Genomic DNA, 13,721 nt, shown 5'->3' with positions numbered 1-13,721 from the left:
TAATGTTGTTCCACTTCATAGCATGAGACATAGCTCTTAGGTTTTCTTCAGCTTCTTTGATTATCTTACTAGATTTCTCATCCCGTTTGTTAAAGTCTGCTTGGCTCTGCGCCAAGTCACTGATGTGGTTCTCTGATTCCTCCAGTCAATGCTCGAGGTATGTGTTTCTGCTACTGGTTTTTGTTATTTCCTCCCTAAGCTCCTGTATTTCCCTTTGGTGTATGGCCTTTATCTCCTCTATCATTTCATCCTTTTTCTGTATTGTTTCTCTCATATCCTGTATGACTCCAAACAGCATTCTGAAAATTTCTTTCTGTGGCAACTCAATGTCTGCTTCTTCTATGTATGTTGTTATGTTTGGGGCATCTTCAGCCATTGCCTTTTATTAATCCTGTTTTTTTTTGTTGAGGTCGTTGGGGCTGATGACTGTTTGCATTGCATTATTTTACAGGAGCCAGTTGCAATTTTCCAGGGAGTCCAAGAGCACTGGCTCTCTCTGGGAGACTTGTAGGAATGCTTCTTCGAACTACCTACAGTTAATTTTACTATGGGATTAATCTACCACTTTATCTTCCTGTGGCTTCCCTATCAGGGGATTGACCCAGAAGGCTGGTGGGCTGTCTGCTTTGGTGTTGTGGAGGTTGGGCAACAGCTTGGAATGTTGATGAGTGTTGGCTAAGCTGCCTTATGCCCCCCAGGTACACAGGCAGGAATCCCTGGTGAGAAGTTGGGCAGAGTATCCCCTGGAGGGAAAGCAGGGCTTTTCCTTGCCTTGGGCTAGCTGCGCAGGGTGGAGCTCACCTAGTTGGGTATGGTGCAGGCGTAAATGCCCTAGGCTAAGGGGAGTGGTCTGAAGTTCAGCAGTGGAGTGTGAGAGAACAGGAAAGAGACAAAGAGGAGGGAAAACATTTAAAAGTAAGACCGCTAAGATTGTGCGGGGATATAGGGAAGAGAGGGAAAGAAAAGCAACTATGTAGCCGAGTCCCACTCCTCATGCGCCTGCCCAAGCTGCAAGGGTTTAGTCCCTGCCCCAAGGCAGTGGTGGCAAGCTGCAGCTGAGTTGAGAAAAAGTCCCTGTGCAGCCCTCAAAGACCGTGGGGGGACAGAGAGCAGAGATGTAAAGCAATAATGTATCTGAACCCCGATACCTGCCCTTGGAGATGCAAGGGTCCAGTCCCTGCCCTTAGGCCGGAGGGGGCAAACTGTGGCTGTGTTGAGAGCAAATCCCCCTACGGGCTCCAAATGGTCCCAGCTCCGGCAGAGACAGTGGCGGGGCCAGGGTTAAGCCCCAGCCGGCTTCCACTGAGGAAAGCCAAAAGCCCCCAGCCCCTCAAAACCCCATGGGTCTGTGCCTACTTATCTTTATGTTGCTCCTCCTGCATTTCAGCTGTGTTGAATTTCCCTCTAAGCAACTCTCCTGGGCTGGATTCTGTGGAGTCCCTCTGGTATGTGTCACTCCGTCGCCATCTTCCTGGAAGTCTTGTCTTTTTAATGACCTTTGCTTTCTCTTTCAAAAAATCATTTTATTACGGTCTCTTACAGCTCTTATCAGAATCCACCCCTCCATCCATTGTGTCAAGCACATTTGTACATATGTTGCCATCATCCTTTTCATAACACTTTCTTTCTATGTGAGCCCTTGAGATCAGCTCTTCATTTCCCCACCTTTGCTTTCTTCATGGGTGTTCTTGATGTCCTCCCACAGTTCATCAGGTCTTGGCATTAGTGTCCAAACCATCAAATCTGTTCTTGAGATATTTTCGAGATTCAGGTGGGGTAGACTCATATTTTGGCTCTTCAGCTGGGCCTGCATCTGAGTAATTAATGGTCTCTTCCACAATCGTCTCCATCTTGTTTTGCTTCATGATACTGAGCTTCTCCCTGGTCTCTTCCAATCCGTGTAGTTCATTGAATGCCTGTGTCGTCCATCTGGAGACCTTGACGTGCGCAGCCACTGTTCATGTTGTTGGCACACACACACACACACACACACACACACAATAATTTGCAAGAAGTGGCTGGTCTTGCCAAATCCTATCCTGTGAGCTCCAGCTTCAGTTCTAGCACCATGACTTATTTTCAAACTATGGTTCCTTCTGCTTTGTTTCCAACTCTTGCATTCAAATCACCAATAATTAACTATGCATTTTGGTTGCTTGCGTGATTAATTTTAGACGGAAGAAGTTGGCATAATTCCTCACTTATCTCACCACTAGCTTTAGTGGTTGGCACATAACATTTTAGAATACATATAGAATATAGAAAATATATAGAATACTCTTATGTGCCCTCTCCCCGTTAAGGAAGCAAACGGGCAGCTCTGTTCCCTTCTCAAGTACCCAAAGGACCATTGGTATCATGCTGCCCATTGAAATTGGTGAATTTTGTTCCTAAGTTCTCCATCTATCATGATGTTAGCACCCTAGATCGGTTGTTCCCGAGAAGTAATATCATGATCAATAGAGAAAAGATTGGGTTGTCAAAGATTTTATCTGACTTGGATCTACAATCAATGCTTGTAGAAGCAGCAGTCAAGAGATCATTGGGTCCATCTGCTTCACAAGCTCTCTTTATAGTCTTGAAGAACAAGGGTGTCACTTTGAGGGCTAAGGTGTGTGTGAGAAACAGCAGGGAAGAGAGTGTATTCGGACACATTCTCCTGGCTCATATATTAAGGAGTCTGGGAGGCCAGGCTCCCATGGAGGGAGTTCTTCATATTTGTAGGTTGGAGATGCATTCCAATCACATTCTCTTAAGTAAAAGTTATTCCCCACAATGTCCTCCATAATGCCAATTTTAAGGTGCCTCTTGCAAGCACATGGTTGTTTAATATATGCTTGAAGGTGAGCTGTTCAAAGGCTACCTGCCTGAAGGTTGTCTGCCATTGAGAGCAAGCAGACCCTCTAGTCTGTCATAGGGCCCACTCCCTTCTGATAAGGATCATAGATTATTCCCCTGTAGAAGAGCTCCAGGGCATTTAAGGTCAAGGCAGTTCAGAGAGACCAAGGTTGGCCCACCATTTGAACTCTAGAGCACGCCAATCTTGTTAAGTATGTACCTTCCTGTCACATGTAGGCTTCTAGTACCTCTCCTTCCTATTACATGTATAGCCTTGGCTCATGCCCCCTCCTGTCATGTGGATGACTCTAATTCAACCCCTTCCTGTTACATCTGTGCTTATTGTGGCTTGCATGCCCGAGACCATATAAGTTGACATTCTCTCTCTGTAATCAGGCCTAGTTTTCCTGATGCCATAGTGGAGGGGAGCACCCCAAAATTTTTGTCTGTCTCTTAATTTCTTCCCTTCAATTACACAACCAGTCCCTTAGGAACCATCCGGATATGGGACTGGATCCCACAGGTGTGCCTGACCCATTGTCCATAGCCTCCTGTGCATGTGAAAGTTGGACTCTGAACAAGGGAGACAAAAGGAGAACCAATGCATCTGAGTGACGGTGCTACAAAGAAGATTGAAAGCACCCTGGACTGCCAAAAGAACCAACAGATCTGTCAGAAGAAGCTCAGCCAGAGGGCTCCTCAGAGGCAAGGATGGCGAGAGATGGTCTCGCGTGCTGTGGACGTGTTGTCCAGAGAGAGCAGTCCCTGGAAAGGAACATCATGTTTGGTCAGTAGAGGAAAGCAAAACAGAGGAAGCCCCTGGGCAAGATGTTCTGACACAGTGGCTGCTGCGACATAAACACAGCGGTGAGGGTGGCGGTGGCCCATTCTGCTGTACACAGGGCCGCTAGGAGTCAGGACTCAATGGTACTCAACACAACAGTTTCACCTCATTTTTCTTTTAACTATTTTGCTTATTTCAAAAGATCTCCACTGGGGCCATTGCTTGGCGTTATAATCCCTAGTTAGATGGGTCCATCTTTAGGCTAGCAACTGAATTTAACTGCACATTCTTTGGCGTAAAATCTGCGGCTATTAATAAGAGCAGTTTTTTCTCACTCAGAATTTCCCATCACTCTCCCTGCCTGCCCTCCCCCAATTAGACCATCTTGGGAGCACTTGCCCCACACACACACACACACACACACACACACACACACACACGGACAAATAGAAAAACAGGCTCCCTTCCGTCTCCTGTGGTGGGCGGAGATACTGGCTCTGCTCGCTGGAATTTCCCCATTTGGCAACAACAGCAGTGGAGGGGATGCAGGGGTCATACAAAGTCTCCAGCTTCCAGCTCGATTTCGACACATCCTGCCACTGCCAGGAAAACTGTGCTAGTGCACAAAGCACAGAGCTACAAAGTTACAACCACAATTTGTTTCCGATGAAGAAAGCGGCAGAACAGTTTTGAGAGAGGGGTGGTGCCAGCACACGTCAGGATGAGGGAAACCACGTGCCGCCAGACAGGGTGTCAGCTCCCAGGGGAGGGTGCCATTGCCCCCGCGTTGCAGTTTGTGGGCACTGCTTGTTCTGGAGTCATTGACCCCAAGCACGGCAAGGGGCTCGGCTCATTGCGAGTCCAGAGGAGAAGAAACAGCTGCAAGCATCCGTTCCCAGCTGGAGCACGGAATGTCCTAAGTGTGAGTGGGGACAGCAGTGACAGAGGATCCATACCCTCTCTTTGGTGTGAGAGGAAGTGCCCTGGTTTTGGCTACTGTAACCTCTGCTGGGAATGACAATGGGAGAGGAAGGGTGTCGCCTTCATCATCCAAAAGAACATTTCCAGATGGGTCTTAAAGTGTGATGCTGACAATGATAGCACACTATCCACATGCCCCAGGGAGGACACCCAACTGCAGCTGGTACTCAAACTGACCAACCAACTACAGAAGGTAGTGGTGAAGAAATCAAAGACCTCCACCGACCTCTTCAGTCTGAAACGGATCAGACACGCCAGCAAGCACGTTAGAGTCGTTAGCAGTTGGAATTTGAAAGTTGGAAATAAAGAGAAAGGACCGAGAGTTAGAAGACATGGCTTTGGTGGTGGAAATAATGCTGCAGAGAGAATTTTGCAAGAAATACACTTTTTCAACACGATGGCCACACCGGTGGGGACATGCAGTGCCAGCAGCCAAAGCTAGGCCAGGAGGGCGGGACAGGCCATCAGTGACTGGGGGCAAGTGAAGGTTGAAAGGAAGGAAATGAACAAGAAGAAGAAGCGGAAGGAAATGGACAAGAAGTGAAGGTTGAAACGGAAGGAAATGAACAAGAAGAAGAAGCGGAAGGAAATGAACAAGATGAAGAAGCGGAAGGAAAGGAAATGAAAGTCTGGAAGGAGAAGGGCCAGTCTCGACAGAAGGACATGGTGCTTGGCAGAGGGTCAGCGAGGAGGGAGGCCTCCACGGGGTGGTGGTGGCTGCAACAGTGGAAACAGCCCCCACCCCACCCCAGCTGCAGCACCGGCTGTGTTGCCTTGTGCACTATGTTGCCGTCAGTCAGAACTGGCTCCGGGAGCTCACAGCAGAGCGAGCTGTGTGGCTCCTAGTCCTTCAGACGCTCCGATGGCCTCCTGCAATGGCCCCTCATCCGGGTGATGTCTCCTTGTCTGGTCTTTGTCCTGGCTAGGGTTTCACAAGAGTCTCTATAAAATACGCTTGAATTCGGGGTCCCCCACCCCAGAAGAGGAGGAAATAAATGTTTGGGTTTTTTAAGTGTGTGCACTGGTATTTTTAAGTCCATACAGAAAACCAAGTTCCATGGACTAGATGGGTAAGACTGAGGGGTACAGCCTTGGGAGGAAAAAGGCTGAGGGTGGTGGGGTGGTGGGGGTGGTAGGTTGCCAGAAGAAGCCAGCTCCTAGCACAGTCATTAGGGGTTCGGTAGGTGCAATTGTGCAGCGATAATAAGTACATACTATAATAAAGTCATAGCATGAGAGAGAAAAGGGATATATAGAAATAAGCGGAGTCAGACACACTTCATGGTAGCATTGCTCACCTCAGCCCCTCTTGGTGGTCCACGTGGAGAGAGAGAGACTTTAATGCTTCCCAAGCTTTTATCCTCTCTGGGGACCTGCAAGCCCCCTCATTACAGGTGAAGACATACGTCACAGGAAAGGGTTGTGCTATGTTATACAGCAATGAGAGGGGGTGGTCTAGGGACATACACGCAATAGGAAGAGGAGGGATTGGGCGTATACATGTGACAAGATGGGCGGATCCTAGACTCAGGATGGCAGCTTAACTTTGACCTGTTCCTGGGTCTCCATAGGAACCATTATCACTAGGGTGTAACCCCTCCTACAGGAACCAAGCTAATGGTCCCTAGCTTCAGGGAGAAGTAGCCCATTGTCTCTAGCAGCAGGGAGCAGGCCCAGTGGGTCTGGCAAGTGATCGCCCTCAGGGGGGGGATGCCTGCACATCTGACCTCCCCCCACAGTAGGTGGGGGTGTGTGTGAAGGCAGCAGGCTTGTATTTAATGATCTAGGCCCGGGGAGGTGGGTTAACTTTAATTCCAGCTTGATAGTCAGTCAACTAACGGCCTGTGTGTACTGCCCGGAGTTGTTTACGCCACCCGCAGAAGCCTGTCAGTCCAAACTGAACTGTAAACGCAGGCAGTTCTTCGCACAGGGCCCGCCGCCTGGGAGAAGACGCGGGCCGGGGGGCGCAGGCATCTGCCCGGGACCCGCCCTGCACAGGGCAGGGCGCCCGCCCAAAGCTGGCGCAGGAGTTGGAGGGTCGCCCGGTCGCCGCCTCGCTGCTGGGAACTCAGTCGCACTGCTGCCGGAGGGCCCAGCGGAGGCCGGCCTCTGGGGTGCTCCCTGCGCCCCCCGGTCCCCGGTTGTCACTCAAACCAAAGCGTCCCCCACCCACCCAAGCAGAGAGGGTGGAGGGCGCAGTGGGGGTCTCATAAACCTCTCTCCGTCTGCGGCTCCGTTCCTCTTGCCCCTGCCCCAGAGATAGAGGTTGCCAGGTACACAAACCCCATGCCGGCTCCCCAGGCGGCTGGGGTCTACCTCCCAGGTGACCTGGCTGGAGCCAGCCTGGAATGTGGGGACCTTGTGAGAAAGGACCTGCCGGTTGGAACTGTGTTGTCTGGAGGGAGATCCTGGCCCCACCTGCAATGGGGCCCCTGCCAAGTGTGACGCCACATCAGGAGTGCCCCTCCTGAAGCGACTGAGCCCACTGCTAAAGCCCACCTCCCCCCCCCCCCCACACACACAGCAAGCAGGGGACGGCTACTGAGGTCCTCAGAGAGGCTAGTCCCTGAGGACCAGATGAGACCCTGTTCCACGTGTGTCCTCCCCTACATCCTGCCCAAGGCCCCTACATCAAGGGATGGGGAGGAAGATCCGATTACACCTCCCTCTCCGCCAAGACAACTGGCTTCCCCTGGGGCCGCTGTGTTGCAGAAGACTCCCCACCCACCCACTGCTCTGTAAGGTGTCCTCCCAGGACTCTGACCCGGGAGGTTTCTGGAATGGGTTTCCCCGTTCTTGCTTCTCAATGCTGAAAGGATTCGGGGGGCAGAAGCACGTTTGTCATCCAAATAACCTTTAAGAGGGCCAGGGACAGTGCATCCAGTCAGTGGTGACCCCCTGGGTCTCAGCCTGGAGCTCTGTGCCGGAGCAGAGAGCCCAGTCTTTCTCCCTCCGAGCGCTGGGGGTTGTGGTGTCTCTCGAGTGGGTTACACCTCGGTTCTTGGCTTCGCAGGATGAAAGAATTCACGCTCTAGTCTGTCTGTAATCCAGCGGGGTGTTTTATGAAGGACTGGAGACGTTTCAGGTTTTACAGTCTCTAAAGGGTACACATGACTTCAGGGCAGTGTGTAGGCCGCGCTCGGGCTCACAACTGGCCATGAGCAACCTGGTGGAACATCACAGCCCCACGTGGAGAACTGAGGCAGAGGGTCCGCAGCGGGGCAAGAGAGAGCTCGGGGGAAAGAGTAGAAAAGAGCGGGTCCCAGCGCTTGCATCCACTTTTATCCTGTCCCACCCCCTGGCTGGGGGAGGCATTAAAGTTATTGGTTGACCCCAATGGCTGTGTTAAGTCCACCTGGGCGATGTGATGGGTCTGGGCCTAGTTTGGGCCGCCCAGGTGTATCTCTCAGCTGGCTCAGGGTTTGAAGTGGAGCATGCTCAGTAGGGTCTCCTCAGGTGTTTCATGGATGCCAGAGTTCTTCCCAGCCTCCTCTAGGGGCCTGTGCAGGCATGGGAGGGACAACCCCCTGTCCCTAATTCTCTGGCTACTTAACATTCCCGAGCTAACCACCCTTAGATTGCAACCCAAGCGAAAGCCCTGCACCCGAGTTGGGGGCGTGCAGGCTTAGCCCTCCATGCCCAGAGTGGGTGGTACTTGGTACAGATGGCTCAGGGGCAGCAGTAACTTCTTCCACCTGGCCCAGGCCTTTGTGAGAAAACAGCAGGAGGGGAGGGCTGAGGAGCCTGCCTTCTGGGTCTTAGTCTTGGGTGGGTGCGTGGGGGGGCGTGGTGGTTGTGGGAAACTGAGGACCTGGAAGAAAGTGTGCTTGACCTGCTTACACTCGTGACCACAGGGCTTGGCACAGCAGCCCAAGTTGTTGGAGACCAGGAGGCCTTGAAACAACCCAGGTGCAGGACGCGAGCTGGCCAGACTTTGGGGGCCTGTTCCAGGAACTGGCTGATTGCTTTGTCCTTGGTGCGTATCAGACAACAACTTGCCCCCGCCCTTGTACCAGGTGGCCTAATCACAAACTGTCTTTACGAGCCTGAGAAACATCCCCTCCTTGCATTCACTTCTTCACTCCCCTACCCCCTCGCTTATCACTTCTTCATTCCCCTACCCCCTTGCCTAGCTTAAAAGGCAAGCCTTGTAACAATAAACTCAGACCTTGACACGAATTTGCTTGGTCTCGCTCTTCTTTCTCGCCCGTTTCTCTTTCAGGCTGGGTCCTCCTCGCCCCCACGAATAACTGAGTCCCGCGGGTCGGGGCACCAAGTGAGAGGCACGCCTTTCCCCTCATTCATAAAGAGCGATTTGCACCCTTTGTCTCTTGCATTCCTGGTATTTCCTGTGTGGTGTTCCCCAAGGGATGATCAAGGTTAACACTTTGCTCATTTTATGTTTGTATTAACTAGAGGCTTGCAGGCCTCATGACTATAAAATCCTGGTGTTGGATAAACTCTAGAGCAGTGGTCTCAACCTTCCTAATGGCGTGACCCTTTCATACCGTTCCTCATGTGGTGGTGACCCCCAACCTAACATTATTTTCATTGCTACTTCATCACTGTCATTTTGCTACTGTTATGAATGGCAATGTAAATATCTGATATGCAGGATGTATTAAGTGACCCCTGTGAAAGGTTGTTCTAAAAAAAAAAGTGGGGGGTGTCATTTGACCCCCAAAGGAGTCTCGACCCACAGGTTGAGAACCGCTGCTCTAGCGGCTTCTCCCAAGAATGGAGACCAGTCCCCTGCGAACCACTTTCTTCTTCATTTTCCCTAACTGCAGCCGCTGCTCAGGGCTTTGTTCAACTGGGGCTGGACCCCACAGGGATTCCTTAGTCTGTGTGTTCCTGCCGCACCTGCCTTTCCTCTAAGCCACCCTGCTCCTCCTGCCTCCCAGGATACCTGGGAGACTGCTTAGGGCTACTGCCCCTTCCTGGTGAGAGCCCCTGGGCAGTGAGATGGTCAGAAAGTGAATGTGAGGCACGCAGATGGCATTAGGGCGATTTCAAGACTTAGGAGGAAACTAGGGCTCTCTCAGGGGCCTTTGCATTCAGCTCTAACAAAGCTATGCTTTGCTGCGGTGTCTGTTCTGGCTCAGCGTGACCCAAAGCACGACAGAAGGAAACACCGCCCGTCATGCTCCCTCCTCACAACTGTCGCTGCAGTCTCTGTCCGTCCATCTCCGTACTTAGGGTGGGCTGGGCTTGTGAGCTCTCTGGACTGGGGTAAACCTTGGTTCTTGCTACACGAGGCTCAATGAATTTGTAAGGTTTCTCGAGTGGGTAAGACCTCAGTACTTGGCTCCTCACGAGGAGAGAATTCGCGCAGAAGCCCGTTTTGTAATCCCAGTGGGTTTTTACGAAGGGTGGGACAAGTTTCAGGTTTTACAGTCTCAAAGGGGTTCATAACTGGGCACAAGCAACCTCGTGGAAAAGAGCAGAATAGGGGCCAGAGACTATGGGCCCCGAGTGGGCCCGAGAGGGCATGCCCAGGCAGTGCGTGAGCCCCACCCTCTGATCTGCAGCTGACCAGGAGCAGGGTAAGGAGAGTGGCTATTTCAAGCCTCTGCTGGGGAGGCGTGGTTGACCCCACTAGCAGGGTTGAGCCCATCTGGGTGATGTCATAAGCCTGGGCCTAGCTTGGACCTCTCGAGTGAACCTCCCGCCTGGCTCAGGGGCTTGAGTAGACCAGCTCAGTTTGGGTCTTCATCGACCTCTAATCGTCGCCTGATTTCCTTTCAAACTCCTTTTATGGGGGCCTTGGCAGGCATGGGAGGGACAGCCCCCTGCCCCTAAATCTAGCTGCCTAACAAATCCACACATCTCAGAAGCACTTTTGTAATCCGAGTGAGGTTTTTTTTTAAGGAAAAGGAGTTTCAGGTTTTAGTCCCAAAAGGGTCCACATTATTTTTAGAAAGTATGTCAAGCCTCGCAGAAGCCACACTGGGGTTCACAAGTGGGCACGAAAAATCACATGGAAAAGAACACTCACACCTGTGGAGTCAGGGAATCCCCGGGGACCAAGAGGCTAAGAGCCCAAGAGGGCCAACAGACTGAACACGTGGGGGAGACCCACACCCTCCACCTGCACCCTATACCTGGGTAAGGATAAAGAGACCTGGCCTTCCTGCAGCAGGGGTATTCAACACCTATGCCTGCAGGGCATGGTTGACCCCATTGGCTGAGTTTAGGCACACCTGGGTATGTCATGAGCCTGGGCCTCCTCTGGCCCTCCGGAGTACCTCCCTCCTGGGCTCAGGGGGATTGTGCCTGAGCATGCTCAGTTTGGATTTTTCCCATAGGTGTCTAACAGGGTGCCTGATCTCTTTCCAACCCCTGTATGTGGGTCTTTACAGGCACAGGGGAGACAACTGTCTCTAAATCTAGCTCCCTTTCAGTCTGACTGTTCTAGAAGGCAGACAACACTCAGGCAGGTCACTTTCCTTTCCGATGCCCCTCTGTGTTACAAGCATGATGTCCTTCTCCGGGGACTGGTTTCTCCTGACAACATGTCGCAATGGTGTGAGCCTAAGTCTTGCAGTTTTGTGGCCTATAAGGCCATCATTCTTTATAGAATCCAGCTTCTCTGATGATGTGTTCAGCATACAAATGAACTGAACGAGGCAAGCTAACCAGTATCGTTTTGTTGACTGCTAGATGACCTGCCTGCTTCCCCCGCTCATCTCAGAAAGCCTGCTGGTGACTGATTTCAGAATGTACTTCTGTCTACCTGCACTTAGGACATTGTCGTTAATCTTGTTATTCTTCAATATTGTTCCTTTTTTGGTGTTTCAATTCATCTTGCTTTCTGCTTCTGTCAAACGCTTGCTTAAGCCCCTATCAAATAAGCCAAACAATTTTTTGCAGTTCTGTCATTATAAGCTCACTCTTAATTTCACCGGCTGCTGCAGTTTGGGAAAAAGCTTTCTGGACCCTTGCAGCCCAGCTAGAGCTGAATAAAGACTCTTGTAAATTTTCAAGACATGATAGTGGCTGTCATGTATTGGACCCTACGACCTAACTCTGGTGAGAGGAGACAACCCTGACCCTGTCCTTTCCTGCTTTAAACCACACGACTTCCCTTGTTCTGTTCACACGTCTGCCTCTGGATCCATGGACGAGTCCCTCAGGGCGTGATGCAGTGTCTGGAATCCCCGTTCTTCTCAGGGCCCTCCATAGTGTGCTATGTCCCAGAGTCCCGTGCCTTGGCATGGCCAACACAACACACGTAAACATCTTTCTGGTATGCTCCGCTTTGAGCCATGTTGCCCATAGTGACCAGTCCCTGGAGGAGGGTACATCATGCTTGGTAAAGTGGAGGGGCAAGGGAAAAGAGGCAGGTCCTCCAGGTGATGGACGGACAGAGGCTGCAACAATGGGCTCAGACAGGAACGTTTGTGAGCCTGGCGCAGGACCGAGCCGTGATTTGCTCTGGTGCACAGGGTCCTGATGTATCGGAACCGACTCAATGGCATCCAACAGTGGCAACAGCAGCACCCCAGGGCGCTCTCATGACTCACAACCTACTCAACAGCGCTGGGTTGGGGACCTGCTATCATTGCCTTCATGGGCAGCATTAAGAATAACATGGGCAAATGTTTGAGTTATAGACTTGGCTAACACGTTATAATCCATGAAAATTTCACCAGTCAATCCCATGGGGAGCTGACACAGACTACAGACTCACCGTCCGAAGCTTGTAACCCGGTGAAAACCAAGCCACTTACCACCATTATCTGGAGAGAGATGCCCTCACCTGCCATCCACACACTTCGCTCCATTAACAAACCTGGACCTTGTGCTCCTGGGCAATGGGACTGACTGCTCTGGATCAGGTATCACCATTAGGGTTACACACACGGGGCATCTGTTTGTTTCCAAGCACTGCTTGTTTCCAAGCTTGTTTCCAAGCACTGCATTTGCAAAAGGCTACAGTTCACAGTGGGAGGTATCTTAGGGGGCAAAGGGAACAGATATAATCCCAGGAGAACGTTTATTAGGTCTCAAAGAGACAAAGACGCACACCATCCAGAAGAGGGAGGCTGTTAGCATGAGGTCCAAAGGGTGTCCGTGAAAACAGGGCGTGTTGGGTCTCTGGAGTGCGGTCAAACTCCGTTCTTGCTACCTAGGCCTGAAAGAAGTTGCGGGGAAGCACTTTTGTAATCCAAGTGAGTGTTTATGAAGGACAGGAAAAGTTTCAGGTTTTATTGTCTCAAAAGGGTACTCACTATTTCTGGGCACAAACATCGACTCAGAAAAGAACACTCCCATGTGCGGAACTGGGGAATCCCCGGGGACCAAGGGACCTTCCTGAGTCATGCTCCCTACCTTTATTCTATCCCGACCGCCTGGCAGGGGGAGGCTCTGTGGAAGGTGTTGGCCCATTCCATTGGCTGAGTTCAGGCCCACCTGTGTGATATTATGGGGCCAGGTAGCTTCAGGCTTAAGTTACAGGTGTAACTTCATTTGCACCTGCCCAGTTTTGGATTTCCCCACTGGTGTCCACTGACTGCCTGACTTCTCTCTAACCCGGAGCGTGGCCCTTTGTAGGCATCTGAGGGACAATCCCCTTTCATCCACAATGTAGCTGCCTAACAGGTAGGTCTTACAAGCTTGGTCCAGGGACTTCCATCAGCCCCTGGTACTCCATCAAGGACACACGCAGACAAGTCCAAGGAGATTGCACGCACACACCCCTTCCTGGCTCGAGAGCAATGGAGGTGATCTACTTTCCAAGGCACTCTGCCTAAGAGCATATCTCTGTCCCTGGTTAATGATCAGAAAGCGTTCAAGGGAGACTTAATCTGTGCGGCACTGTGCAAATGGACTTGGGGCTGTCCCTGCCATCCATAGCCCTGGTGAATGGGGTGCTCAGAATATAAGCTCTAAAACAAAGCCCAAAATCCATTTTTGACCTCCACTGACCCCTTCTGACTATTAATCAGCAGCAGCAGTAGCAGCAGCAACGCAGCCAGTTTGGCTCTCAGAGACCCAGGCTAGAGGATGGACAGCTACCACAGAGCCTCGCCAGTCCAGGGAGAAGCGGCATGGCCCTCAGGGACTGGCCCGGAGGGCCCTGACGGCAACTGGATGCTGAGATGCCTGCCTGGGT

Source organism: Echinops telfairi, unplaced genomic scaffold, assembly GCF_000313985.2.
Source record: "Echinops telfairi isolate 266 unplaced genomic scaffold, ASM31398v2 ScPeMD7_37;HRSCAF=141, whole genome shotgun sequence".
NCBI lineage: Eukaryota > Metazoa > Chordata > Mammalia > Afrosoricida > Tenrecidae > Echinops > Echinops telfairi.
This window is presented reverse-complemented; position numbering follows the sequence as displayed.